The sequence below is a fragment of the Uloborus diversus genome, chromosome 3 (genome assembly GCF_026930045.1).
Source record: "Uloborus diversus isolate 005 chromosome 3, Udiv.v.3.1, whole genome shotgun sequence".
NCBI classification, from domain to species: Eukaryota; Metazoa; Arthropoda; class Arachnida; order Araneae; family Uloboridae; genus Uloborus; species Uloborus diversus.
Window position 1 is genome coordinate 101688549 of NC_072733.1, and position 15058 is coordinate 101703606.

At 31.6% G+C, this 15058-nt stretch overlaps 1 protein-coding gene across 1 annotated transcript in view; it reads right to left on the reverse strand.

Annotated features, from left to right (window-relative positions):
- Positions 1-14645, reverse strand: part of LOC129218594 (tolloid-like protein 1) — a 195527-nt gene extending 180882 nt beyond the window's left edge. Inside the window, exon 1 of the mRNA XM_054852912.1 lies at positions 14603-14645. The gene's annotated coding sequence lies outside the window, so the exon portion shown is untranslated. The remainder of the gene's footprint in view (positions 1-14602) is intronic.
- Between the last annotated feature and the right edge of the window lie 413 nt (positions 14646-15058).

Here is a 15058-nt window from a genome sequence, read left to right on the forward strand (position 1 = left end):
CTGAGTTCACATTTCTTTGTATATGAATTTTTGTACATGTCAGTACAAAACAAACATTACTCATGGTTATGTCACAGGGTCTTCCATTTTCCTTTCCTTGCCTTTTTAATGCTCAGCAGATATAGAATTGTAACGTGTGACATATGAGTTGAGTACATATTCCGTCGCTTAGGCTTCCTAAAATGTCGTTTTATATCTTCTCCAGCCTTTTTGCAGTAGCTACTTCCGATGTTCACCTTCTGCTCAAGAGCTGTTTGAGGAACACTATAATTTAGCTACTTTGCTGCAGTTCATATTCCATTGTTTCGGGGTAACAAGGAGCCCCTTTTTCAACTCAAAGGTGTGATCTTCTAGATGTAAAGACATCCAGTAAAAGCAATGAAAATGGACAGCAGACAGCTTAAATATAAAAATAGCAATTAACAAAAAGAAAACAAGACTAAATGGAACTCAAAGCCAAAATTTATTGCACGATTCCCTTCGAGAGAAAATCATGAAAAACCTAGAGAATGTGTGAAATAAAATATTTGAATCAAAAATATGTTCATGCTTAACGGTAACTTTACTATTATTTTTCTGTATTTTTTCCCTTTTTTCCTATATTTGTGTATCTAACGTTAAGATTGTATTTGTAAGAAATTTGTCACTCAAATACTTCTGCATGGCACATAAAAAATTGTATTTTTCAACTAAAATACTGAAATTAATTTGTATTTTACAGTTGTCATACAGTGGTGGCCAAAATTGTAAGGAGAAGAGAAAAATCCCCAAATCTAGGCTGCATTTGGTCGGAAAGTTGTGCAAATTTTATCACTGGAGTATAATGGTAAAATTAACTTTTATCATCATTTTATTGGAAATACATAGGAATTTTGTGTTCATAGAATGAAATTTGAATTTAGTCATCCCTGTTACATGGACAAAATTGTAAGGACAACTCGATTTGTGCGTTTAAAAAAGCAAAATTTGCTTGTTTTTTGTTCTGCACATTGCATTACATAACGATGTAAAAGCTTACAAAGCGCTTGGAGACGTCACATTTTATTTTTTACAGTCATGCCGCAAAAAAAACTTCAGGCCTTACTGTACCTCAAATTGCAACAAATCTGAGTAGATAGAGATCGGTCCTCCCATTTAGAGCCTTTCTTAAAAATACCTACAAATAAAGACGAACAGGTAGGAAATATTCTGTTTCTGTACGTGTGAAACAACGGGGATATAATAGGGACATATAGTAAGACCAAGGGTTGAGCGTGCCAAAAATGCGTTATTATGGGTAAAAAATGGGATAATGTAATCTTTTCTTATGGGAAAAAGTTAAATTAGAATGGACTAGATGGTTTACTTCTGGTACAATCTCTGTGAAGGAAAAAAAAAATCTCAACGCATACATTTTTAAGCGGCTTAGAGAAAGGCGATCTGAGGAAGTTTCGAAACGAACGGAAACTAAACAAACATTTTTTTGTACAGGGCAGAATGAATTCTGAGAGCAATGTTAATGTGAACTGAGAAACTCCCCCCCCCCCCTGCAGAACATCACTAATTACGAGTTTAAACAATACGTTCCTTTAGGTTAATGCCTAATTGCATGTTTCTCAAACCTCAAAATTATTGCTTGATGCTTATTTCGTGAAACTACTGTAGTGGCGGGGAAAAAAGACTATCTGAGTTTCATGGAAACTTTGTGAGGCCTTCTGGCAGCAGAAGTATGAAAATATGGTACTCAATATTGAAACAAGCAAGATCTCATTTTCACCATCGAAAATAGCAGGATATAAATTTCCAAGAACGTTCTTTGGTTTATTCCATGACATTAAGACTGATAAGTGATTGAAAAAAAAAGTGATAGTATTAATTTTCTTGGGTTTTTCTGGGCAAAGCGCTCGTTCCCTTATAATTTTCTCCAGTTTTACCAATGACAATTTTTTATTAATCACGAAAAGCATTTATAGTTCATATTTTCAAATGTTCTGCATCCTACAATGATTTCTAGCCTAAAAAGGCATTTTGTGTATAAATTTCACTGAATTATTTCAGAAATATCTTTTTTTTTTTGAGCAATCACGATTGCTTATTGTTCTCACTTGACCATCTTTGATGTTTGGTTCCTTTTCCAACATGGACAAGGGGCCTCTGCAGCACCACCACCGCCCACTGGCCTACACACGTAACCGCCCAGGAAGAGGGGCAGGCTTGGGGAGACGGAAGCCGTTTCTAGAAACAATAACTCCAATGAGTAGGGTCCTGTCTCAACTCGTGATTGCGAAAAACATAATTTGAATTCTAAGTGTCAGAATTCAAATTAATTAAACTTTTTTTTTTTTTTGGCAATTTTCTGCTGTCCTTAAAGTTCTGACAGAAGTAAAGCAAAATGAGAAAAAAATCAATAATATTCTGGATCCACTAATAGTTTTTTATACCGCTTAGTTATATAGGTCAATGAATAAACTGTTCAAAAGAACGCATTTATTTTTAAAACTGCTATTTATCTATATATATAAAAATGAATGTTTGTCTGTATGTCATCCATGAACTCAAAAACTACCTGGCAGATTTGGCTGAAACTTTCACCGTTTGTTATTTTTGGTACTGGGAATGTTTATAGACCAGTTCGAAAAAAATCCGATCGCTAGTTCCTTTTTTATTCCAATTTAAGTCACAATCCTTTGGATAAATACAAATAAAATTATCGGCTGCAGAAATTAATTCGCGTGAAAGATCTCATTGATAAGAAGTTAGCTGTTGCCATTTTTCTTGAGTTTGAACAAATAAATTCTTTCTTTACTGTTTTATGGCTTTTCATGCAACGGGGGGATTTAAAACTTTTTCTATTTGATATTTTTAGAGATTGATTGATCTTGCAAACTGCGTGAGTACAAAATTTGAGTATAGTCACGGCTTCACTTGATACCTGGACCGATTATTATGAAAATTGCTATATATATGTATTTTTCCACGGAGAAGGTGCATAATATGCTCGCCACCAGGTGGCACTGCAGAGTAGCAACTTCTGTCCCGTTCAACCGATTGTCATGAAAATCAGTATAATGATGTATTTTTTTGTTGGCGTAGCAACGCGCGTCGGGTACAGCTAGTCCCTTCTAAAGAACAAATCAGTTGAACTTCAAATTTAAAAGTTAAAGACATAGAGTAATGATTTTATTCAACTAAAAATAAAGTTAAATAAAATGATTAGTGGCAAAACGTTAAATTCCTATACGTAAAAAATACATGAAATTTACAGAGAGCGTACATTAAATAAGTTATTTGGTGCTTATGTGCGTTAGAACGTAGTTTATATGTTAAACTCGAACAACAATGAAATGGTCCTTAATTTGCTGGTAATTCCTTATTCTGGATTTTTTTTAAAGTCAAGTATTGTTATCAAAGCATTTTGTAGAAAAATGTAGAGATTTTTTGTAAGTTTATACAGTCAAATTTTCTAAACTATTAACTTGATGGAAAAATTAAAATTAACCTTGTCTTACGCTGCATGTTTTACAAATAATATTGTTTAACCTCTGAATGCAAAACTACTTACAGTATTTGACTTCTTAAACACTATGCACACAAACCTTCTTTTATGCGAACTTTTTATGCGCGATTTTTTTTTTTTTTTTTTTTGTGCGAAATTTTTTTGTGCGGTATATAAAAATTTCAATCACATTTGGATTCAATTGACAGAATTATTTTTAAAGCGAGGGCGAAGTAGTACCTTCAAGCGACGACATAGGCGCCCCGATTGAAAGTCACTGTGACCTCCAAAAAATTTCCTTATTCGGGAAATTTTGTCCTACTACTCGGCAAAAATTATCATCACTTGGGTTATTTTGATTTCGTTTAAAGATTATTTTGTAAGTTTTCGGGTTATTTCCTACGTGAGACTATTTCTATGCGGCCCCTTTCCACCGCATAAAAACAGTTTTGGGTGTATATATTAATAATCCTTTAAAAATGCACAAAAATACCAAATCAAAATTGATTTTTTTAACCGCAAGAAATTTCATCAAACTCACTAGCACCACTAGAACTTTATGTCCATACTTTTTGCACAGCGGGAATCGAATATAATCTTTTTCGATTCGTTTATTATGAAACAGTTCATTAAAGTGTAATCATAATGCTTCATAATTTTCCTCTTCTTGGTTCAGTTCATCAAAACGTGATCTCTTTGTTTTTATATAATGATAATTTCACCAGAGAAATTAAGCTTTGGTAAACACTTTTAGATGCTCGTTTTAGACTTCATTTTAGGAGATATGTTTTCGCTGTCATTGGATTTCTGCGGAAACGCGAGTGTTAATTTAGCATGTTATTACAATCTTAATCGTTTACCATTTCATTTTTTTCCATAAGTGAAACAAAATTATAAGAAACATTTTATTTTTGAGGAGGGTTAAGGAGTTTAAGGGCTATTTTTACTGTATTTATTACAATATTAGTACTCGAGAAAGCATGTGGTATTGTAAAGATATTTTAGGGAGGCTTTTACAATGAGAATGCATGCCTCTTATACATTTTTGAACATCATAGTTATAAGGGTGTTAGGTAACTTAAAGTAACCATCTTCTTTTTTCACAATGTGATAATACATCAATAAGTATTTTATAGGAAAAATTGCTCCTACTCAGTAAGTTATTTATAAGATATCACCTATTATCTCTTATAAAATTCTAGGAATACTATTTATCATTAAACGCATAAACTGTGTCGTACTTGTTTAATTTGTTTAGGTGAGGAACCAAAAAAAGGAACATACTTTAAAATATCATTAAATTTAGCTTTAATTTAACTTCGACAAAGATAGTGTGTGCTCATTAGTGTCATATTATCATCATAGTGTGTGCTATGATATATATGAGGATTAGGAATATGTTCAATAAACATTAACTTGTTTGCATTTGCAACAAATGAAAAAAAATCACAAGATAAACTTGTTTATCTTTGACCTGGTAACATACTGGTATGGTAAACTTTAAACCTGGGTTAATATGGCATACATTTCAACATTGAGTGTTGAACACACGTATTTTGGAGATACTAGAAGCTTATTTTTTAATATCTCGAGATTTTAGTTCCAACTTTCGTCCTTATAAAAATATTAGATAGGTATAGTACACAAAATATTCAATTCGAAAATCATTTCCGTCGCGAATATTCTGTATACTGTTTATTTTAGATGCCTCAACAGAGCCTAATAAGGTTCAAATTTTGTAGTTTTATTTTACATGACATATAGTCTATGCTACTGCAAGAATGGAAAAACATTTTATCTTTTAAAAAGCAAGTGGCAGTAAATAATTCATGAATAGAGAATGTCATAAAGTTACACACGTAAAAGATGAGGTTGCTGAATATATAGATCATGAAAGATGTATCGTCTTTCTTCGGGTTGCCATCGGTATCTCAAATAATAAAAATATTTGGGACAACCTTACATTAGGCTTTATGTGTCCTGTAAATGGGGTGTAATCTAGCATTACGTTCGACTTTTTTTTTCCTTTTTTTCAAAAGCGGACTACTTAAAATATTTGCATTTTATATGAATAGGAGTTTTCATTATAGTTTAGTGCATAAAATCATAGAATCTGATAGCCTTTAATAAGAAACATAAGTCATTGTTGCGAATTGAAACATAAATAAAATAAAAATTTGTTAACATAAATAAAATAAAAATTTGTTAACATAAATAAAAATTTGTTAACGAAAGATGAAATAATTGTTGTTTTAAATTAATAATAATGTAAAGTGTACTGGTTTATTACTAAAATTTAGTGAAACAAAAAAAAGGACGTTGATTCAACGTAGATTATGAATGAAGTAAAAAACCTACGTAAATAAAGCACAAATATGCAGCGTAGCAAACCATACAGATACCAAGCCGTAGGTTGATCCATTTGGTATAGATACCGGTGTTTAGGTGGTGACATTCAGTTCTCTCATGACTTTTTTGTTGTGTGGTGAGTTTTTTGCACTGATAAATAGGTTCCACAGTAGCCATTATTGGCTACTGAATATAGCTGAAATTGCTGATATATATACATATATATGACTATATATACATATAGCTGAAATTTCTATATGCAGTTATTTCTTGAGAATCTATACTTTATTTACGTTGGTTTTTCACTTCGTTCATATTGTAGCACATAGTTTATTTGATCATTTTTAATTGTACGTAAGTTAGCACAGAAGTTTATCAAAATCGTTTTAAGGCTCTTATTTCACGTATTATTCTTGAGTAACTCATTTTGAGCTGCACAGTTTGCACTGATAAGTATTTATTACGGCATCAAAAGCATCGCTTTTGCTTACTTGTGTTTGCAAACAGCTCCAACCGGACGACAAACAAGGTAAAGAAGAAACGAAATTTTCAGGAATTTGCATTTTCAATACAGAGAAAAGTAAGAGTTTTATATGAACCTGTTCAGCTACATAGAAAACCTTTTCTCGAAATGTGTATTCTTTGAGAATATGAAAGTTCTTGTGTATTAAAACATTATGCGACGAAAATATACGCCAAGCAAATCCAATTTGTGTTTAACTTCTATGGTGTTCTTAGGTTAATCATATTTATTGCGGATGTTTTTGATATTTTTCATTCTTCATCATGTAATTGCTTTCATAAAAGAACGAAGATGAAATTTATGTAAAACGTAATTTATGCTTTCCTTTTAACAATAAATGAAGCTTTTAAAAGCTGACACAGGATTTTTTTTCTACGAGCAAGACGATATTGATTATTCAAAATATTTTTCGTCTTTCATAATTAGTAATCATTTTTATTCAGATAACGAAACGTATAGAAGCTTCTTTTATCAACATATTTTTTCTCCTTGGTGCAATTCAATATTCTGGTTTGTATATTTTACTTTCAAATTTCTTTCCATATTCTCTTCGTTGATAAAAACACACCAACATCTAACCACTGCAATGCATGACTTGCATGCATAACTGCAGTTTCTCCAAAATAAATGAAAATAATATTTAAAAAGGAAAAATAAAGAAAGAAAGATCGATAATGTTAAGCATTGGTCTGGAATACATAAATAGCTAAGCATAACCCTATGAAAATTTTCCTTTGACTATTCTAAAACGGAAGAGTAAATTACATTCAACCTATCTAGATACAGAAATGTATTCTTTCGGAATAAGAATATTCATGTATAATGAATTAATTGATATTTTAATGCGAAAAGCAAATTTCATAGTTTTATATTGCCGTGTGCAGGCAAAGGGCAGTAACTGCACGTTTTTCATTTTTCATTTTTTAGTATTCTTGTCATCTATTGTACGATATCTTTATTGTAAGAGCTCGCTTATTTGGTTTCCGATGAAAAAAAGGCGCGAAAAAAAAAAACGTCGAATTCCAACATTTTCCTATTGTTAGTATTGAATCCACCCCACATTTCTTTAAATATCTCGAAAACTCATTTCTGCAGATACTGCCGTTTACCTGCACACGGCAGTATAGGCAGAGTCAAATACAAAAACGGAAATATTATAACTTTATACTTATGAAGCAAACAAAAATGTTTTAAAATATTTCTTACGATATAAATAATTAGAAAAATATCAGCATCCCTACAAAACAGTAAGTTCGATAATTTACTCACTTTTGTTTTTTTTGTTTTGTAGACTGGTTCATTTTACTCTTTTGTTCATTTAAACCTACCTGACCCAATTGTTCAAATAAATCCTTGCTTTATTTCCACGCAAGTTATATTTAGTTTTTAAATTGCCTCAATTCATAAAACATGTTTTTGAGATAATTAGGATCTTTAAGCAATCGAGAGAACGAGAGAGAGAGAGAAAGAGCTACGCGGCTGATATTAGAAAATTGATGTTTACAACCTAGAAGTTAAGCTCGTTTAGTTCTGGGTTAACTTGTATCCAAAGTTTAATGCGTTAAAGACTCATTAATTCTAAATTATCAAAAAGGTGACGTTTAAGCATTTCTTATATTAAAAAATCCAGAGCAATTAATAATTCAATATAGGATCTTTATTTCATTTTTTAAATAACCGTTCGGTACAGGATAGGAAATTTAATACTTTTTGTCGCATTGTTGAATTTTTTATGAGCAGAATTTAAAAAAAAAAACCTTTTTGTGACACAAAATTACGTATGTAAGTTAAATTTGTGTAACTGCCAAAAGCATTACTGTGAGCTGACTAGATTTGCAAAACTAAGCATGGCCATTGAAGCTTAATATTTCACTCCACATATATTTGAATCAGAGAAAACCAACGGGTGAGCCGATCTGTACCCTCTTTTCTCATATCCAAAATAAAAAAAAAACGACGAGAAACACAGCTAACCAATTAAAATGTATTGAGTGCTTTCCATTTTATTTATCAAACATGCATAAAAGTAAAAACATTTAAAAACATTTAGTAGAAATCTAAATTAGGTTTTTACATCTTTGCATATGACTGTGATAGCTTATAATAGGGGAATATGGAGCAAAGTTAAATGGATAAGATGACTTAGCTTTTTCAAAATTAACAAATTGGAAGTATTTTTTGAAATTTACAGTACAAAAAGAAAGAACATTGTAAACTTTCATTGAAACATTATTTTTACTGTTGGCCATGGAGCAGAGTGAAAAATAAAATGTTTTTAAAGGTAATATTTTCTTTTTTATTATAAAAATTATTTTTGATCAAATGAATCTGTAAATAAAATTTTGAACGAATAAATGAAAAGAAAATGATGCAAAGAACGAAAAATTTAATTGATTAGTTAATATATGAAGAAAAATAAATGAGTGAGTAAAAGAATGAATAAATAAGAAAATAAGTGAATGAATAAACAAATATAAATGAAATACTAAATGAGGGAATGTAAATGAATTAATCAACAAATGAATACGCCAGTGTTTCAGTAAATGATTGAGTGAGTAAACAAAATAAGCTATTTCACTTTGCCCCATCCACTTTCCCCCGCATGTACTCGACTACTTGAGCAAAATATTTAACATACAAATAAGCTTAATATTAACCAAATAAATAATGCACCGCATATTAGAAGGTCTCAATTAATATTTAAAGTGTTAATAACAAGAATTGTATTATTTTTATAATATTAAAAGTAATTTTTGACTTACAACAAATATTACAATAAGAGTATCAATTTTAAGAAATTGCTTGTCAAATGCTTTAATCTTTGGCGGTATATTTTTTTTCCTGACTAGAATAGACTACATGTGCAACTACATTGTTAAAATATTACTAGATAGGTGGCGCTAAACGCAAAGTAGATATTTCACCTTTTTACTTTGCCCCACTGTTTCACTTTGCCCCACATTCCCCTACAATACAGTGGGCAACAAGAAGTGTCAATAAGTAAAGTGCGTATATCATAATTTGCGTAAGCAAAATTAGCTTACTCATATTACTTATTTCATGATGTCAGTAAATGGCAATTCAAATGCATCATTCTTCCCATCTGAGTATGCAAATCTTAGAAAATACGATTATATTATGTTTCGATAAACCTTATCGTAGTTGAATATGTCTTAAATCGAATCTCTATTCGGGCATAAGAGAAGCGACTAGAATATCGTATTCAGAGCATTTCTGATCACATAAACTATGCCATTTCCTCAACGTATCAGCCTGCAATAACATATCTAATTCATTATATGCTAAATATGCAAAATGGTAACTAAATCTTTCAAAATTTACACAAAAATAAAATTTGAGCGATGTGGTTGTGCTGTTTAATGCAGTAAATGATTCATATTAGCCGTTTTGAGTTGATTTCAATAATTTAGTTTGATTTTAATTCTCCCCCCCCCCCAACAAAAAAAATAAAAAACCACGTAGTTGCTTTGTAAGCATTCAGAAAGCTAAAAGGAAGACCTTTAGAATTCTTTACGTAAGGTAGAGAATGATTTTTAAATTAACAACAACGGTGAGCGGTGGAGTAAAAGTAATTATTTCATGGAATATCCCTCATCCTTTATGATATAAGCAAGAATCTGCAAATTTCATTTATTATAAATTACTGTCACCATAGCAACTTATTTATTGTTAAAATAGAACTAACGTAAAGTAACACTCAAATATAGCAGCTGTAAGTATAAAACAAATTGATGCAAAACCTTCCTATGAAAAGACATATTTTGCTGTCGGTACACAATAACATTAACAATATAGATAACACAATACCATATTAAACAGTGCACAATAAAGTTTCAGCAACTGTAATACCTAAAAAAGTATTTAAAAAATAATTGAGTTATGAGTGTAAAGAAAAATAGCAGCAGTTAGTTTAGTATTGGTTCAAACATGTGAACAAACAATGAATATTTTATTCACTACTTTTTGCACCTTTATTACTATGTTTCTGTTTATCCAAAAAAAAAAAAAAAAAACGGCTAGAAAATGTTTTGGAATACGGATTCTTCCGTGAGACCGATAGCAAACAAGTACCGCGAAGGAAACTTAAAGCGAAAAGAGTGGAAAATTATTTCTAAGGTAAAAACCCCAGTAGCTGACACTTTGAAGAAAAATATAAATAAACACGAGAAACACAGGCGCCAAAGATCATCTACGATTAAGCTGAAAGGTAAGCACTGCAAATTTAAACAGTAAGGGAAGCTGCTGTACCCACGGACGGTCGTACCTACGGACGTTAGTCGGGAAATTCCGGGTAACATCGAGAGGGATCCTAATTGGGGTTCAACGTGTATGTCACAACCCTCTCCAATACCCCAGAAAGTTTCAACCCCATCAAACGAACATTAAAGATTCTATTACATTTTTTCGGTTTTAGTAGGATGTAAGTAAAAAATAACATGAGCAATTTCTTTTTTTTTTTTTTTACTCCGTCGTGGATTGTATTATTAATTTTCGTTGTAGGTATCATGATTCCCTACATCTTGAATTTTTCGTTTCTGATTTTTAATGTTGCAAAACTGTGGTCCTGTCGATGTGACTGCCTTGCAAAACCAAAATGGCATACCTTTGTACCCAAGGACACACAACCATGTGTACCCACGGACAGCAATTTTTAGTGGGTCACTAGTGGCTCCTTGAGTCACACGTGAGTCTTCTTACGATATGAAGTACCTCAAAGTGGTGCCTTGTCATCAACGTTCGAAATTTGCTTTTAACAATAATGATGAATTTGAAGTAGGGCTTGAAGATAGTGTTGAAGTAACCCCCACCTGTTGTAGGATCTTCAGACCGTCAATCCCACCTGTTTTCATTTGAAGTCGACTTTTCTAGATTTTTGTTTGTTTAATCTAAACTGAATTTTTTGTAATAGGTTAATTTTGGTTAAAGGTTTCATTTTGCATATAAATTGAGGTTATTATGTCAGTACATAGAGAGTCATGATCTCATGAATCTAGTTATTTTTTTGTTTAAAACATATTAATTGTTCATAACGTCATTAATTCTCTAAACTTTTTAAAGAGTTCACAGAAGTTAAAAATTAAGAAAAATCAAAAGAAAAGGGGGAAAATCCTTCGATTAATTTTCAAAGTTTAATTTCTGTTGGATATTTTATTTAATGTTATTTTCAATGTATGTTTGAAGTATTTCAATATAAAATGGCTATGAAAATGTATTGAGTATAATTGAGTTCCTCAGACCGATTTATATATTATTTTTTAGTATGTCCAAGGGTACAAAGACACTTGTCCGCGGGGTAAATGGGGTGTTGCACCCACGGACAAAAAAGATGGTTTTTAAGAAAAAAATTTGAGGTTGAAAGCTTTGAGATTTTCACCTGACAAAAATTGCCAAATTAGATGATAAGCTGTAGATTCTGCCAGAAAATTTTTCCGATCAATTATCCATTCCCAGAGACCAGCAAAAGTTGAAAAGTAAATTTTGTCCGTGGGTAGAGCAGCTTCCCCTACTTTATAGTTTATAATTTTTGTACAATTGACTTATTCCTCTAGTGAATTGATTTTTTCTCTATAAGTGACAACTATTATTGCAGTGTCAGCTGCTGATGGTTTTACCCTAATTTCGGCCATTGTTACTAACTTTTTTTCGATTTAAAGTTCAGAAGTCAAGCACAACAAATTAAGAAGCTAATAGTTTGAAACGGCAGTTCTCCTTCAACCGTATTATATCTTGTTAACTTGGTATATTCTTTATTAATTTAGCAACAGGCTAAAAATTTCTGCCGGTAATTGTTCATACATCTGCACCGCCGTGGGCAGGTAAAGGGCAGTAACTGCACATTTTTCGTTTTTCATTTTTTTGCATTTTTGTCATTTATTGTACGTTATTATGTACGTACGTAAGTTATTATTGTACTTATTGTATAAGCTCGCTTATTTGGTTTCCGATGAAAAAAAGGCACAAAAAAGAGTCTTAATTCCAACATTTCCCTACACATTTCTTCAAATATATCGAAAACTCATTTCTGGAGACATTGCCGTTTACCTGCCCACGGCAGTACAATTTTATTGAGGCAAATTAGGAACGGGACAAAAATTTTGACTCACTATAAACAACTGAGAACGTTACTCGTATTTCGTTCCGTTATAACATTGAAAATAAAAGCACGAAAAATATGTTTCAGGCATTTTTAAACTGCTAATAAGAAGATATTCTGATAGATTGCGTAATTTGTAATGTAAGAGAGGATAACAGTATGTAAGTAAATTAGAAAAATATAAGTTGGTTATTTGTTTTTGGCAACAGATGAAATAAAGCAAATAATAAATTCCCTTGATAAACCTTCTATAAATTAAAATTCTCTTTTCGGCATTTCTTCAGTTAACACCAATTTAATGTCATTTTCTCATTACTGGCAGTTTTAATGTGATTCAATAGTTTACTCTCTAAATATCACAAACAGTGGCCAAATTGAAACTAGATTTAAAAAAAAAATAAATCAATAAAAATCGCCAAATTTGTCGCTAAGTTGGCGACAAAACTTGGCGACCAAAAGACTGGCAATATATCGTCAAGTGTCCGCGGAATTATAACACTACTTGAGTTTACATCGAAATTAACAATGATTCCCCCCCCCAAGGGGCAAAAGCCCCCCTTTGGCTCATCCGAATGCAACCATAAAGGAAGGTGCACAACTAGACCCCACTAGGAGTCTACGTACCAAATTTCAACTTTCTAGGACATTCCGTTCTTGAGTTATGCGACATACATACGTACATACAGACGTCACGAGAAAACTCGTTGTTTTTTTTTTTTTTTTTCGGGAATCGTCAAAATAGTTATTTCGCGTGTCTATACGTTCTTAGGAACTTATCCACGTGTGGTAGAGTGGAAAAAAAACAAACTTAACACTCATTCGGGGGTGAGCAAAATGAAAATTAAGGTCGATTTTTGAGTGAAATTTTTTTTGCGAATACAATACTTTTGTAAAAAGAAGTAAAAAGTGGAATTCTTTTCTGCATCGTTGAATGCAATAACTGACATTTAGTTTAAGACAGCAGTTATGTAAAGAAATCTACCTTTACAAAAAGTAAAAATCCGTGAATGTACTTATGTGCAATGAAGAGTAATCCTTTTTTACTTCCTTTTACAAAAAAGGAAGTATTGTATTCGCGAAAAAAATTTCACTCAAAAATCGGCCTTAATTTCCATTTTGCTCACCCCCGAATGAATGTTGAGTTAATTTTTCAACCCGACCACACGTGGATATATGCCTAGGAACGTACAGACACCCGAAATATCCATTTTGACGATCCCCGAGTTAATTACAACGAGTTTTCTCATGACGTCTGTATGTACGTATGTATGTGCGTATGAGCCTCTTTAGCCGTCTAGACCTTTCATCTCCTGACTTCCATGTTTTTGGTCCCATGAAACAAGAACTTTCAAAGTGACGATACCATTCGGATAACGAAGTGAAAGCTGCAACCCAACAATGGTTATCGGACATTGGACGAGATTTCTTTGCAGAAGGTATCGAAAAACGTGCACCACGCCTCGACAAAGGCTTGAATAACGGAGTTAGTTACGTTGAAAAGTAGATTTTGAATGGAACTTCAAGATACCAATAAAGTAATTGTAAAATTTCAATCCTTTTTTTTTTCTTGAGCAGTGCAACTAACTTTTTGACTGATCCTCGTATAAAATGAAATAAATGTTTTAAATGCGAAAATAATTCCTCATACTGCTTAAGGTTTCATTTTCCATGGTTCTGAAAGCTTTGTGCACTTTAATGAAGTTGTTATTTGCTCGTTTTGTTTTAAAAATAATAACTACATTTAGAATACATAATCGTTATTCAGGAATTTTTTAGAGCTTTAATAAATAACTAAATATTTTCAAATCTTCGCAATAGCGCTATTCATTTTTTTATTCAGAGGACGTAGACTGAGGTTGCTAATGTAGAATCGTTGAAACATACCAAACTGACTTAATAAGACTAAAAGCACTCTCTATCACCCAAAATCACATATAGGCCCATCCCAAGGCACCTAATAAAAGTGTTTTACGAACACCAAACTAAATTAAAAGATTGTATGAAAACATATTTGATTGTCTTTTTTTTTTTTTTTTTGTAATCACTAGGGAAAAATACATGACGCTGATTTTTTTTTTCTGAGTGCAGGTAAACATTTGAGAAATTTGTGCGCTCTTCAGTATTTGCGTATTTTACTTACCTTTATTGAAAACGATTTTTTGGCCTTTGAATTTTCGTCTTGCTCAGACAATTTTTAATCCTAAAAATGAAATTTACAAATTATTAATACGTATCGTATTTTATGAAATTCTAAGTATTTTTATTTTCTCTTCTCGAGTTGTAGCGCTTCCGTCTTATTTCCGGTGTTTATATGGTAGATTTCATTCAACTGCGTTGCTGATCAATTAAATCCTTCATTGTTTTTATTTATTTATTTATTTTATTTTTTGCAACATTGAAGTATATTTAATTTTATTATTATGAAATAAAAATAGCCAGGTATATTAAATACATAATGTATACTTCAAAAATGTTTAGTCTTTTTTGTTAATTTTTTCAATTATTAATATGGCTTGGCTTGTATACGATCCTGATCTAAATCTGTACTTTTACCAAGAAAAAATTTTGATTTGGAATTTTTAAGGATTTTTTTTTA